Below are 13991 nucleotides of genomic sequence, written 5' to 3'. Positions count from 1 at the left end.
TCTTTGGAAATATGTCTATTTGGATCTTCTGACCATTTTTTGATTGAGTTGTTTGTTTTTTTAATATCGAGCTGCATGAGCTGTTTGTATATTTTGGAGATTAATCCCTTGTCAGTTACATCATTTGCAAATATTTTCTCCCATTCTGTGGGTTGTTCTCTTCATTTTGTTTATGGCTTCCTTTGCTGTGCAAAAGTTTTTAAGTTTAATTAGGTCCCATTTGTTTATTTTTGTTTTTATTTTCATTACTCTAGTAGGTGGATCCAAAAAGATATTTTGTGATTTATGTCAAAGAGTGTCTGCCTATGTTTTCCTCTAAGAGGTTTATAGTATCCGGTCTTACATTTAGGTCTTCAATCCATTTTGAGGGTTTTTTTTGGTATGTGTGTATGGTGTTAGAGAATGTTCTAGTTTCATTCTTTTACCTGTAGCTGTCCAGTTTTCCCAGCACCACTTATTGAAGAGACTGTCTTTTCTCCATTGAATATTCTTGCCTCCCTTGTCATAGATTAATTGACCATTGGTGTGTGGGTTTTTCTCTGGGCTTTCTATCCTGTTCCACTGATCTCTAAGTCTTTTTTTTTGTTGCCAGTACCATACTGTTCTGACTACTGTAGCTTTGTAGTATAGTGTGAAGTCAGGAAGCCTGATTCCTCCAGCTCCGTTTTTCTTTCTCAGAATTGCTTTGGCTATTCGGGGTCTTTTGTGTTTCCATACAAATCGTAAAATTTTTTGTTCTAGTTCTGTGAAAAATGCCATTGGTAATTTGATAGGGATTGCATTGAATCTTTAGATTGTCTTGGGTGTTATAGTCGTTTTGACAATATTGATTCTTCCAATCCAAGAATATGGCATATCTTTCCATCTGTTTATGTCATCTTCGAATTCTTTCATCAGCATCTTATATTTTTCAGAGTACAAGTCTCTTGCCTCCTTAGGTAGGTTTATACCTAGGCATTTCATTCTTTTTGATGCGATGGTAAATGGGATTGTTTCCTTAGTTTCTCTGTCTGATCTTTCGTTGTTAGTGTATAGAAATGCAACAGATTTCTGTGTATTAATTTTGTATCCTGCAACTTTACCAAATTCATTGATGAGCTCTAGTAGTTTTCTGGTAGCATCTTTAGGATTTTCTATGTTTAGTATCATGTCATCTGCAAACAGTGACAGTTTTACTTCTTCTTTTCCACTTTGGATTCCTTTTATTTCTTTTTCTTCTCCGATTGCCATGGCTAGGACTTCCAAAGGTATGTTGAATACAAGTGGTGAGAGTGGACATCCTTGTCTTGTTCCTGTTCTTAGAGGAAATGCTTTCAGCTTTTCACCACTGAGTATGTTGTTAGCTGTGGGTTTGTCCTCATTGTTTTATTTCTAATCAAACTTCAGTTGGCAATGTTCTTATTTCTTCCTTTCTTTCTCACTTCTGACTCTTGCTTCTCCAGTTATTTTCAAATAATGAATGACATGTGAACAAATCCTGGAATGTATTTTTTTTTTAACTCTACCTGTCCTCTTGAAATACAAATAAACTCTCTTAAGGTAAGGTGTCTATACAAAAACCTTGGATTTTCTTTTAAAAGAGTATTCCATATTAACTCTGATCATAAATTTCATTGCAATAGTTGCCTGTTATAATAATTGGTGGTATGGATTAGATAATTTGAATTTTTCTAGAATTCTTTTAACATTTTTCTTAGAATCAATACTTAAACATATATTATAGGTAATTTGTTAGAATAAGATTTGAGATTTGATACTCTGAAAGCAGAAACGTTGAAATATTTGCTTTGTAGAGTGGAAATTCAAGGTTATCCTTAACTTATCCATATTCAGATTTATAAAGAAAAGACAGAAATAGGCAGTAATTTACACTGCTTCATACCAATTTCTTATACATTAAACATTTACTGGTTTTAAAACTAATTACTGTCCCTATCTCTGCTATATTTTAATGGACTATGCTTAGCTTATCTTCTTCCTGTCTGAGAATTTTATTTTTAAATATAAATTAATATTTAAGATACAAATAAGAACAAAAATAAGAAAAATATTGATAGGCTACTAGAAACTCAGAAATCCAAACTTTCACATTTATATTCATATCTACTCTATGTATCTATCATCTACCTAGCTATCCATTCATCCATCCATCCATCCATCCATCCATCCACCTAACCTCTCTCTGTCTCTCTCTCTGTCTCTGTCTCATTTTCTCTCTCTCTCAATCTCTACCTACCAACTTACCTACCTAAATATTGGACCTGTTTGACCCAGCAAGGTCAGATGCCATTTGAATTTGACTGTTTAGCTTTTTACCAGTCTGCCTATCTCATAAAAAATTTCAGGCACTTCTGAGGTCTCCTTATGAGGGAAGAGGGGGAAACCTTAAAGGTCTTTTTTCCCACTCTGACTCAGTACCTGGTACTTCACTCCTAGCCCTCCCCCTTTTCCCTGTTCTGACCCCAGGGTCCATACAACTTTGGGATCCTTTTGTTTAGGGCTCCCTCAACTGCGATATGAGCCCCCTCACAGTTTTTATTCCATGTGCCGATTACATGGGGGGGAAAATGAAATGGGGGTGTTAGCACTGTCTCCAGTTTTTGTCTCTTGTTTATTCCATTGCAGTGAGTGATTAAAGGCTTCCACTTTTGACTTGTTGCTTTAATCAGGTAATCTGACACCTAACAGCTCAGCTCTCCTAGATCAGCTAAGCTCCTGACACATACATATATACCAATACATTATTATTTTTACATTTATATTCATGAGAGAGATTAGCCTGTTATTTTTCTTCCTATTCCAATTTTTTTTTTTTTCATCTGATTTTGGTTTCTAAGTAAGAGTGACCTCTTAGACTTAGTTGAGGTGTATTTCAGATTTTTCCCTTCTGGAAGAGCTTGTATAAGATTAGAATAATCTTTTCTCTCAGAATTTTGTAGAACATTTCAGGAACTTTATCATGATGATTCTTCATGTAAGCATAACTATGTATTTAATATTTCATGAACTATTTATTTTTTAAATGCTATGGGAATATTCAATTTTGGTATTTCTTCCTGAGTTAATTTTCTAAGTGATCTTTTCTAAGTATTTTCTATTTATCTGAGTTTTCAAATTTATTGGCATACAATTGTTTATAATGTATTCATATTTTAAATGTCTGATCTATCAGTGATTATGGTCATCTTTTCATTTTTATTTTTATTTCTGTCCTCTGTTTTTACTCAGCAATCTCAAAAGATCAATTGATTTTTATTAACAATTTTTTGTTAGTAACAGTTATTTGAATTAATAGAACCAATTTTTTAATTTATTGATTTTATTTATGTAATACCTTTGTAATCTATTTGATACATTTCTTCTCTTATCTCTATTATCTTCTTATTTCTCATTTCTTTGGTTTTATTCTGTTCTTTTTCAAACTTAAGTTGAGCACTTAACCATTAATATTTAGTTTTTATTTTCTAAAAGTAAAAAAAAAAGGGTATAAATTTCCCTCTAAGTAATGATTCTTAGACATTTTTTTCTGTAGTAATTTCTTTACTGTTCAGTTGTCAAAATTTTTAAATCCCCATTGTAATTTTTTTTGATCCATGTGTTATTCTGAATTATTTTATGATTTTTAAATATTTAAGATATTTTGTATTTACCATTGACTTAAGTGCAACATGGGAAAAACAGTCTCTGTGCTATTGTGAAGGTATACTTTATGGCCTGTTACATGATAGATTTTTGCAAGTTCCAGGAGTAATGCAGAGGAATGAGTAATGTTATTGAATTGTTCAAGTGTTTTATATTTTATACACATCTGTGTATGTATGTGTGTATGTATGAATCTGTTCATTTGTTTTATTTGTTCTGCTTAACTGCCTGACTTATCAGTAAGGGAGAGATCTGAGCTATAATCTCCCACTCTAACAATAGATTTGCCAATTTTTCTTAGTTGGTATAATTTTCTTATATATTTTCAGGTGATTTCATTAGGTGCATAATGTTCAGAATTATCATAACTTCCTGATGACTAAAACTTTTATCACTATGCAGTGACCCTTCTTTTCCTTAAAAATATTTTTTCTGCCTTTAATTCTATTTTGTCTGACATAACTACTCCCAACTTTCTTCTGTTTAATGTTTTACTGGAATGCACTTTTCATCTTTTACTTCAGTATTTTCAGTTCCTATTCTTTGTTTTGTTTTGTTTCTGGTGGCTTTTGAAAACAGCATATAAGCTGGGCTTTTTAAATCTTACCCATTTGGTCAATTTTGGGAGAATGTAACCTGTTTACATTTATTGTGATTTTTAATATATTTGGATTTAATTCTACCTTATTACTTAAGAATCTTGCTTTTCTTATTCTATGACTATTTTTATTATTCACTATCATTTTTAGTTGGTTATTTTGTTACTTATGTGGATTTTAATCTCTCTTTTCAAAGGTATTTATACATACCATTTCAATTTTTTTTTTAATAAATTTATTTATTATTTATTTTTGGCTGCATTGGGTCTTTGTTGCTGTGCACGGGCTTTCTCTAGTTGCGGCGAGCAGGGGCTACTCTTTGTTGCAGTGTGCGAGCTTCTCATTGCGGTGGCTTCTCTTGTTGCAGAGCACAGGCTCTAGGTGTGCAGGCTTCAGTAGTTGTGGCACACAGGCTCAGTAGTTGTGGCTTGCAAGCTCTAGAGTGCAGGCTCAGTAGTTATGGTGCACAGGCTTAGTTGTTCCGCAGCATGTGGGATCTTCCCAGATCAGGGTTCGAACCCATGTCCCCTGCATTGGCAGGTGGATTCTTAACCACTGCGCCACCAGGGAAGTCCATATTTCAGTTCTTTTTGTCATTACCTTTGAACTTTTACCATGCATATTTATCTTAATAAAATCTAAACTTAAGCTATTTTCACTTCTCTACCCAACAGTGTAGTGAATGTTAGAATAATTAAACTATGATCACTCTCAGACTTACATCCTACTTTTCTCCAGAATTTTAATTCTGTTCTTTTTAAACCCCATAAATAAGACACCATTTTTATTATTTTAAATAGGTAATTGGATATGCATGTATGTTTAGCTTTGTAATTACTCATCATTCCTTTTTGCATCTCAAATCATTCTTCTGAAATCATTTTCCTCCTTCTTGAAGAACATGCTTAACCTCTGCCTTTAATGTAGGTCTCTTGGTGGTAAACTCTTTATATTCAGGTAAATGTTTTACTGTCATTCCTGAAAGATAACTTTTCTGGGTATGTAATTACAGGATAATAGTGATTGTCTCTCAGTACTTCAGAGAGATTACTCAGTGATCTTCTCATTTTGTGTTGTTGAGAATTCCACTATTAGTCTAATTATTGTTCATTTTTTGATGACCTGCCTTTTTTCTCTGGGTATTTTATTATTTTCTCGAAGTCTTTTTACTTAAGCAGTTTTACTTTGATATCAAGGCATGGATTTCTTGTCACTTACTATGTTTGGGACACATTGGAAATATTGTTTCTTGCATCTAGGGGATTTGAAAAATCACAACCATTATGTTTTCAAAGATTGTATCTCCTACATTCTTCTGGGACTTAAATATCTGTTAGACTTTCTTATTCTCTGCTTCATCTCTTAATTTTTAAAAAAATATTTCAACATTATTTCTTCAGCTGTATTTCCTATACCAGTGATTCTCTGGCTTCAGCCTAGAAAAACTAAGTTTAGAGAAGGAATATGACCAAAGTTTTTAATGGAGATTTTTTTCACTAAGTTCTGAAACACCAAAATAAAGAGGATATTTCTTGTCCCTCTAAAATGACTTTTAACCTTTCATATTTTCTTAAAATAGATTTTCTAACTGTAACATAAATGCACATATTTGATTGACATTGCTCGCTGTTAAGTCAAATTCATTTGGGAATTTTTAATCAGAAGTGAGCTCCAACATTGATTTTCATAGGAAACCTATCTTGACCTCCTTTGGTGGCTATTACATACCCGCCTTGTCTGTTCTTATAGCACTCTGTACATGACCCCTGTTAATTAACTCATCATATTCTCTTACAATTGCCCTTTACCTGTTTTACTGCACACTAAACTACCAGTTGTAGGCCTGTTTCCCTATGGTAAGATGTGGAGACAGCTTCTTAGAAGAGACCTTGAGATGAGTCACCAACATCAAAGCAGCCTGGGTCACTCAGTCGGCACATAGGAGAGCATCTCCCTGGAGACAGGACAGACTAAAATTATGGACTGCACACCTTTTATTTAAATTCTTTTAGCAGATGAAGGTCTTCCAAGGAAGACAGTTGTCCTAGAGTGGCCTGGACAAAGCCAGCATTAAAGAATAAGTCATTATTAAGCCACTGGTAGTTTTGAGGTGGTTTCTTACTGTTCTAGGACCTAACATCCTGACTAATAACTGTTAATCTGGGGACAAACATTATTATTGCTATTTTACAAGTGAGGAAACTCTTAAAGAGGCTAAATTAAGTGTTTACCAAGAACTAGATATTCTTATGCACAGTTGTCTGCTCTTTAAACCTTACTTTATAGTTTTGGTGCCTCCTCTATGGGGATAGTAATTTCTATTCCAAAGGAGATACCATGTTGAAGAGGATATTGACAAAATATTGGTAAGAAGAAAGAGTTTATGTAAGTAGATGTTGGTGTAACATATATACATGTTGATAAATTGTGAATAGTGATCTTCACCTTAGCTCTGAATGGCTAGTTTTATTTAAGAATTATTCAGTAAAGTAGATATATATGAATCCAAGCATTATTGTTTTAGCCCATTCAGGCTGCTATAACAAACTACCACAGACTGGCTTATAAACAACAGAAATTTATTTCTGACAGTTCTGGAGGTTTGAAGTCTAAGCCGGGGTGTCTGCATGGTCAAGTTCTATATCTGGTGAGAGCCAGTTTCCTGGTTCATGAACAGCTGACTTCTCTCTATGTCCTCACAAAGGGTGAAGGGTGAGGGAACTTCCTCAGGTCTCTTTTATAAGCCCACTAGTCCCATTCATAAGGGCAGAGCCCTCATGACCTAATTACCTCTGAAAGGAAGGCCCTACTTCCTAATATCATCATGTGGGGCATTAGGTTTCAACATATTGATTTTAGGGGAACATAAACATTCAGATTATAGCAATTATCCTTCTTAAAAAATAGATTTGTTAGAAAAAAATTATCAAAATACCAATTGTTGGGGCTTCCCTGGTGGCGCAGTGGTTGAGAATCTGCCTGCCAATGCAGGGGACACGGGTTCGAGCCCGGGTCTGGGAAGATCCCACATGCCGCGGAGCAACTGGGCCCGTGAGCCACGATTGCTGAGCCTGCGCGTCTGGAGCCTGTGCTCCGCAACAAGAGAGGCCGCGATAGAGGCCCGCGCACCGCGATGAAGAGTGGCCCCCACCTGCCGCAACTAGAGAAAGCCCTCGCACAGAAACGAAGACCCAACACAGCCATAAATAAATAAATAAATAAAATTAAAAAAAAAAAATTAAAGAAGACGTTAGAACATAATAAGACACTTTAAAAAAATACCAATTGTTTTTAATGCAAAATAACACTATATAAGTGTCATATACTTGATATGTTGTAGAAGCAGTAGCTAATAATATCATTGTGACTGACTCTTTTTGATTACATTACAGTGGTATTCCATCTTCTGGATTTTTCAGATGTTTTTATTTTATACATGTAAGAACTCCCAGATTTTCAACATGATAAGATTGTAGCAATTTTAGCGGCCCCCCATAATTTCTATTAGCTACTCCAGGGCTATCCCAAATAATAAATGTCTATTTAATTTCAGAGCAAATCAATTAACGCTCCTTCCATCTAAACTATATACTTCCAATAAAGACATTCTGGAGTATAGTGCTGAGGGCTTTTTAACTTGAATTCCATTGATGCAGTCCTTTCAAGCTTTAAAAATATTTATGCTCCTCAGTGTTACATATTCTACCAGGTGTCCTTTTCCAAATAATTTCATTCCAATTAAAAACCCATTAAGTCTTTTCAAAATTGGGCACTCCTTAGTACAACTATGTAGATTTGCATGCTGGTTGCTCTTATGTGCCAAACTGACTGAGCCTTGAACCTATGGCATCCATCTGTGGTTTGTGATAAAACTTTTTCTGCTGCATTTTTCACAGTCCTTAACTGTTAAGTTCTTGAACAACCTTCTAGCTTTCTCTTAAATTAATTTTGGTCTAATATACATTCAAACTTAATTCAGTGTTTCCAGCCACATACAGTATTTAATTTTCCCTTTTTCCATTTTCTCAACCAGGTTTTTTCATCTTTTGCACTTCACGGTCAATTGGGCACTTTTCATATGTTACATGATTTCCTGTGTCTCCTACACAGGGGTGCTCCATTCACCATTTCTCATTACTTCCTTTTTATTGTTCCATACCCACATGCGTAAGCCTCTTCTAAGTATGATTTGGTCACTCAGACTACTTTTTGCTTAACAGACATGTTTTAATGGGTTTAATAACAAATACAGTAACCATTTTTTGTACTAATAAACAACTTGATACTCAGTGAATACCATCTGTTGGTAATGGAAATATTTGGCTACTAACGTATTTATATAGATTAAGTTACATAGGCTTGATTTTATAAATATAGACATTTCTCTAGTCATAATTTTATATAAGAGCTATGGGAAAATTCCTACCCTCAAGAAGTTTATAATCAGGGCACTCATTCTGATATTTCCTTTATAACTAAAAATAAAATTAAAATTACATGAATTCGATTTTTTAAAAATTAATAGGTCATAAATTCTGAAAGTAAAATTAGAAATATTTCCGCCTTGTGAAATAGCCTTGTCCCTCCCATCTTGGTTCCTCTATTAAATCATAGGTTGAGTTATTGGATAGACTGTCTTTACTCCAGGTAAAGACTATTTTGATCTATCTATGCAAGTACCTAGTGACATATAAACTTTGATAATCTTTTCACTTAATGGAGGACAGTGTGTTCTGTCAGATAAACACTATATTACAAGTCTACTATCTTCTTATAAGATTATATTTTATTGTTTTATGATTTTAAAGCAAATTAGAGTGTCCGTTGTTTCCACTTTTTTTTAATTTGCATGTAACCAGGTCCTCATGATTATTGTGACAATAGGTGTAGAAAGCAGGATTGGTGGTATCTTCTACAATCTTAGACTGTAACACCCCCTATGGAGTTAATGATATTTTAGAGAAATCACAAAGAGACTAGATTTCATTTGTATTCTTCTTGTGCACCTTACTCAAATTATGTTAAAATTAATTATCAGCATGAAAATGTACAATAAAGGAGAAATACATGTAATGAATACTCATAGCTGCTGGCATCTTTGCAAGATAAAGTGGGAAATGATTTGAAAAAATAAAGAGAAATTTCCCTTGGAATAAAGAGAAAAATTATTAGGAATATATTGGCAGCAAAATCCTTCCAAGAAAAGTGTATTCACTCTATTATGTTGTTAATGAAATATTTGTCGATCATTACTGTGTATGAGACAGCGTCTCAGGTGGAGGTAAATGAAACCCCTTCTCCTGTTTAAGGAGTCAGGCAAGGATATATGACAGCGAGAGTACAAATAACCACACTTCAGAGGATAATAAAATAAACTGTATGGAATATTAGGGGAAGGAGAAATTACTTCTGTTGTGAGCCAGTGGTTAGAAGGTATTTGGGAAAGTCATTTGTATATTTTGGATCTGATGGAAAGACAGAGATAAGATGGGAGCCATGAGCAAAGTCGCAAAGGTGTAAAAACAAAAAATGTTTTTAGTAAATAATAACTTAAATTATGTTGTTAAAAAATAATGGGACTTCTGTTTAGGGCATGACATATTGAAGCAAATGTATTTATTTCTAGTGCATCTTACCCCCACTAAAATAATAGAAAGAGATCATTTTAGAAGAGCACAAATTCAAAAAGGCATGGAAATAACTATAAGACAAACAAGATTTTTGAAGCTAGAAAGCTTCCAGAGGTGTAACTGAGTTAACAGAGGGACGATATCTAAAAATTAATGGGTAGCAAAGGGTCACAAAATTTTGAGGAAAGCCTCTAACACAAAGAGCAAACGCAAACAATTTCTTTTTAATTCCATTCAAAGAACAAAATACAATGTGAAAAACATTTAATATTCGTGGAGAAATAAGAAAAAAAATCATCATTGAAACAGGAAAAGGAGGATGCAAAAACATTTTTTTCTATACAAAAGAGTTCTGTGATACAATTATGAAAAGACCTGCAGGGTCCACCTCACCCAGAGCCTTGAATTCCTAGTATTGAGGAACCATCGAAAGCATTTGAGCAAGGGGTGCTCATGATGAAGAGCTTTGCCTTACGACCATTAACCTGCCACCAACACAAAGAGTGGGATAAAGAAAAAGAGGCAGAGAGTTATGATAAAAATTATATAGTGAAAGGAACTGAGGGCCTAAATTCAAGAAGGGCTGGTAGGAATAGAGGACAGATTTAGGAGAAAAATCATCAGGGAATGGGAAAGAATTGAGTATGTAGACACAAGAAGTAAAGAGTTGAAGTGTTGAGTCTCACAAGAGCTAATTTCCATGTTAGCCTTTTGCATTTGAGGTATTAATGGAAAGTGCGGTAGAAATGATTGAGCAAGACAGAGACAATTGATCTCTGAAGACTGAGATCTGAACGATGAATTTGGCAACATGGAGGACGTTGGTGATCTTGAAGAGAACAGTTTTGGTGGAATGGTGGAGATGAAAGGCGATTGGAATAAGTTAGAAGAACATGAAGAGTGGAACCAGAGATGATAGGAAGAATGCTGGCAAGGAGTTTTGTAGCAAAGGGTCATAGCTAGCAGAGAGTTCAAGAGAAGGTTTCATTCATTATCATGCATAGAGGAGAGAGTGAGGAATTTCTATTTGTATTTGTGTTTTCCAGTTGGGTGGTAGAGAGCATCCTAATATCTAGAAAGTTTTACAAAACTTCTCTATGATTTTTTTTTATAAATCATGAAAGGAAACAAGCTTGCTTTTTAAAATACACAAACTGTCCACAATAAACTCAGACACACAAACTAGCATGTATACTTTAAAAGCAGACACATGTATTAACAATGCCAACGAGTTTCTGGCTAGTTTTTACATCATGGAAGAATAAATAAATTCAGATATTTGGTATTTTTCAATTCTTACAACTTGTCATTGAGTAAATCAAAACCTTATTTTTAGACCTTTATGGAAATCAACATACGATGTAATAACAGATCCTTGCTTGCCCCGAAAAATCCTAAAAAGGCATACTTATGATGTTATCTCATATTCTGAAGCATGGTAGAGCTCTTCCTTTAAAAATGAATAATTAAATAAATGAACAAAAAAGTATAGACCATCCAAAATCCACTATTCTGTTAATTATTTTTCTGTTCCCATTATTAAATGCTCAATTTTCATTAATACAAACAAGTGAAATCATTTAGTTTCAAACTATTTGAGTTTTTTTCACATTTGCTTTCTTATTATTTGCATGTAGTGGATAAGGATGGAAGTTTTTTTGATAAATAGGTATTTTTTTTAATGGACTCACTCAAGAACACACTCGTGACATGACCTCCTAGTGCCCCAGAACAGACAAGACTCCTATCTGCTCTTGATCTATGGTCATCCAGGAATCTGTATGACATTGTCAATTCAAGTTGCAAACTTGCCTGTAAGCCAAAAGGCTGCTAGCACTCTTGGAGAGAATCAGTTTAAGCCTTTGTCCAAAAAGTATTTAATTTTGTTTTTTTTTTTAATAATGAAGTTCTTTTTTTAGGTGCATCCATATCAGGAACAGGTAAAAGGAAAAATGACAAATATGTGTGTAATGCTTTGTAGTTATGGAATTGCTTTCACATACATTCTTTTTTTTTTTATAAATTTATTTATTTATTTATTTTTGGCTGTGTCGGGTCTTTGTTGCTGTGTGCGGGCTTTCTCTAGTTGTGGCAAGCAGGGGCTACTCTTCATTGCAGTGTGCGGGCTTCTCATTGTGGTGGCTTCTCTTGTTGTGGAGCAAGGGCTCTAGGAGCATGGGCTTCAGTAGTTGTGGAATTCAGGCTCAGTAGTTGTGGCTCGCGGGCTCTAGAGCACAGGCTCAGTAGTTGTGGTGCATGGGCTTAATTGCTCTGTAGCATGTGGGATCTTCCCGGACTAGGGATCGAACCCATGACCCCTGCATTGGCAGGTGGATTCTTAACCACTGCGCCACCAGGGAAGTCCCCACATACATTCTTCTTTGATACATTTTGATCAGTATGATAATACTATGTTTAGGAATTATTTTTCAGTGATAGAAATAATGGCATGGGAGAAAAGCTGGATGTTCCATTTACAGAGGGATCATTTTCTCCTGTTTCATGTGTAGATCTTCATGTTGCCTCTCTATCCCCTTTAATCCTCCATTTCAAGGTTATTTAAAGATCTCTATCTCCATTGCACTCAAGAGGTTGTGGTCAGCTCTGGCTGCTATTACAACCACAACAAAAATATGTAGACGTGCTGACTTAAACAACAGAAATTTATTTCTTACATATTTGGAGGTTGATCAGGGTGCCAGCATGGTCTGGTTCTGGAGAGAACCCTCTTCCTGGCTTGAGGATTGAGGCTTCTTACTGTGTCCTCATGTGGTGGAGAGAAAGAGGTCATCTTTCTTGTCTCTTCTTATACGGGCACTAAAGCCATTCTTGAGGTTCCACCCTCATGACCTAATGAACTTCCCAAAGCCCCACCACCAAATACTATCACACTAGGCATTAAGGCTTTAACATATTTAACTTTTTTTTCAGCTTTCTTATAGTCTATCATTAGAAACACATTTAGACTATACTTTCTTAAAAGTTTATAAAATTTATCTGATTAGTTAGTGGGAACTAATTGCTACTCAAATTGCTACTATGACTCAAAATAGTAAACCATCTGAAAGAATGTTATGGTGGACAGGTCTCAGAACTTGGAGACCAAGGAAAAGAGAGAGTCATGAGCAAAATCCATCCTCTTTCCCTAAGAATAAGTATTGAGAGAATTTATTTTTACATGCTATTGCAATAATCAATAAGAATATAATTTAAAACAATGAATAGTCCATTTCCAGTCAAGATGGAATAGCAGGAACCGAATTATCCTCCTACACAAAACAACTCCAGACAAAATATATAAAAATATAGCAGTCAAGCCACTGAACATCAGGAATGATGGACACTAATCCCTGAGAGATGGGAAACAAATGCAGTGAGTCCTACAATTGCCTCAACTAGCTGCCTGGAGAAAGCTTCCAGTCCCTAACATAGGAGGCATGCTATAAACTGAATTGTTTCTCCCTGAAATTCATATATTGAAACCTTAATGCCTAATATTTGGACATAAGGCCCTTGGAAGATTAGGTTTATATATGAGTCATGAGGGTGGGGCCCTCACGATGGGATTAGTGCCCTTTTAAATATCTCTTTAAGAAGAGATATCAGGAGATCTTGTGCTCTCTCTCTCTCTCTTTATCTCTCCCTCTGCCATGTGAGGACAGAGCAAGAAGGTGGACATCTACAAACCAGGAAGAGAGATCTGATCTCATCAGAACCCAGCCATGCTGGCACCCTGATGTCAGACTTTCAGCCTCCAGAACTGTGAACAATAAATTTCTGTTGTTTAAGTCACCCAGTCTATGGTATATTGTTATGGGAGCTTGAGCAGACTAATAAAGGGTGGGAACCCAGGCAGAGCCCAGCTGTCACATCAAGTTCAGGAAATGCAGCTGGGAATTGAGGGGAGGCAAGTCAGCTAGAGTCACAGGATAGGGTCTGAGAGAGGAATGAGGCATGCAGAAAAAACCCCAAGATCTGCAGAGGCCCCCTTCAAGTGGTTTGCTGAGTACTTATCAGTGTGTGTTTGAGGAAACTGGTAGAGGCTGGGAAAGGACCACCTGGAAGGATAAAACAGAATATGGCCAGGGCTAAGCAAGGGGTGGGAGAGCGGTGGGATGGA

The 13991-nt window shown here is 35.3% G+C and overlaps 1 protein-coding gene across 1 annotated transcript in view; it reads left to right on the top strand.

Moving 5' to 3' along the window:
• Positions 1-13991, top strand: part of PACRG (parkin coregulated) — a 514981-nt gene that overhangs the window by 31432 nt on the left and 469558 nt on the right. The window lies entirely within an intron of this gene.

This window comes from Eschrichtius robustus, chromosome 9 (assembly GCF_028021215.1).
Source record: "Eschrichtius robustus isolate mEscRob2 chromosome 9, mEscRob2.pri, whole genome shotgun sequence".
NCBI lineage: Eukaryota > Metazoa > Chordata > Mammalia > Artiodactyla > Eschrichtiidae > Eschrichtius > Eschrichtius robustus.
This window is presented reverse-complemented; position numbering and strand designations above follow the sequence as displayed.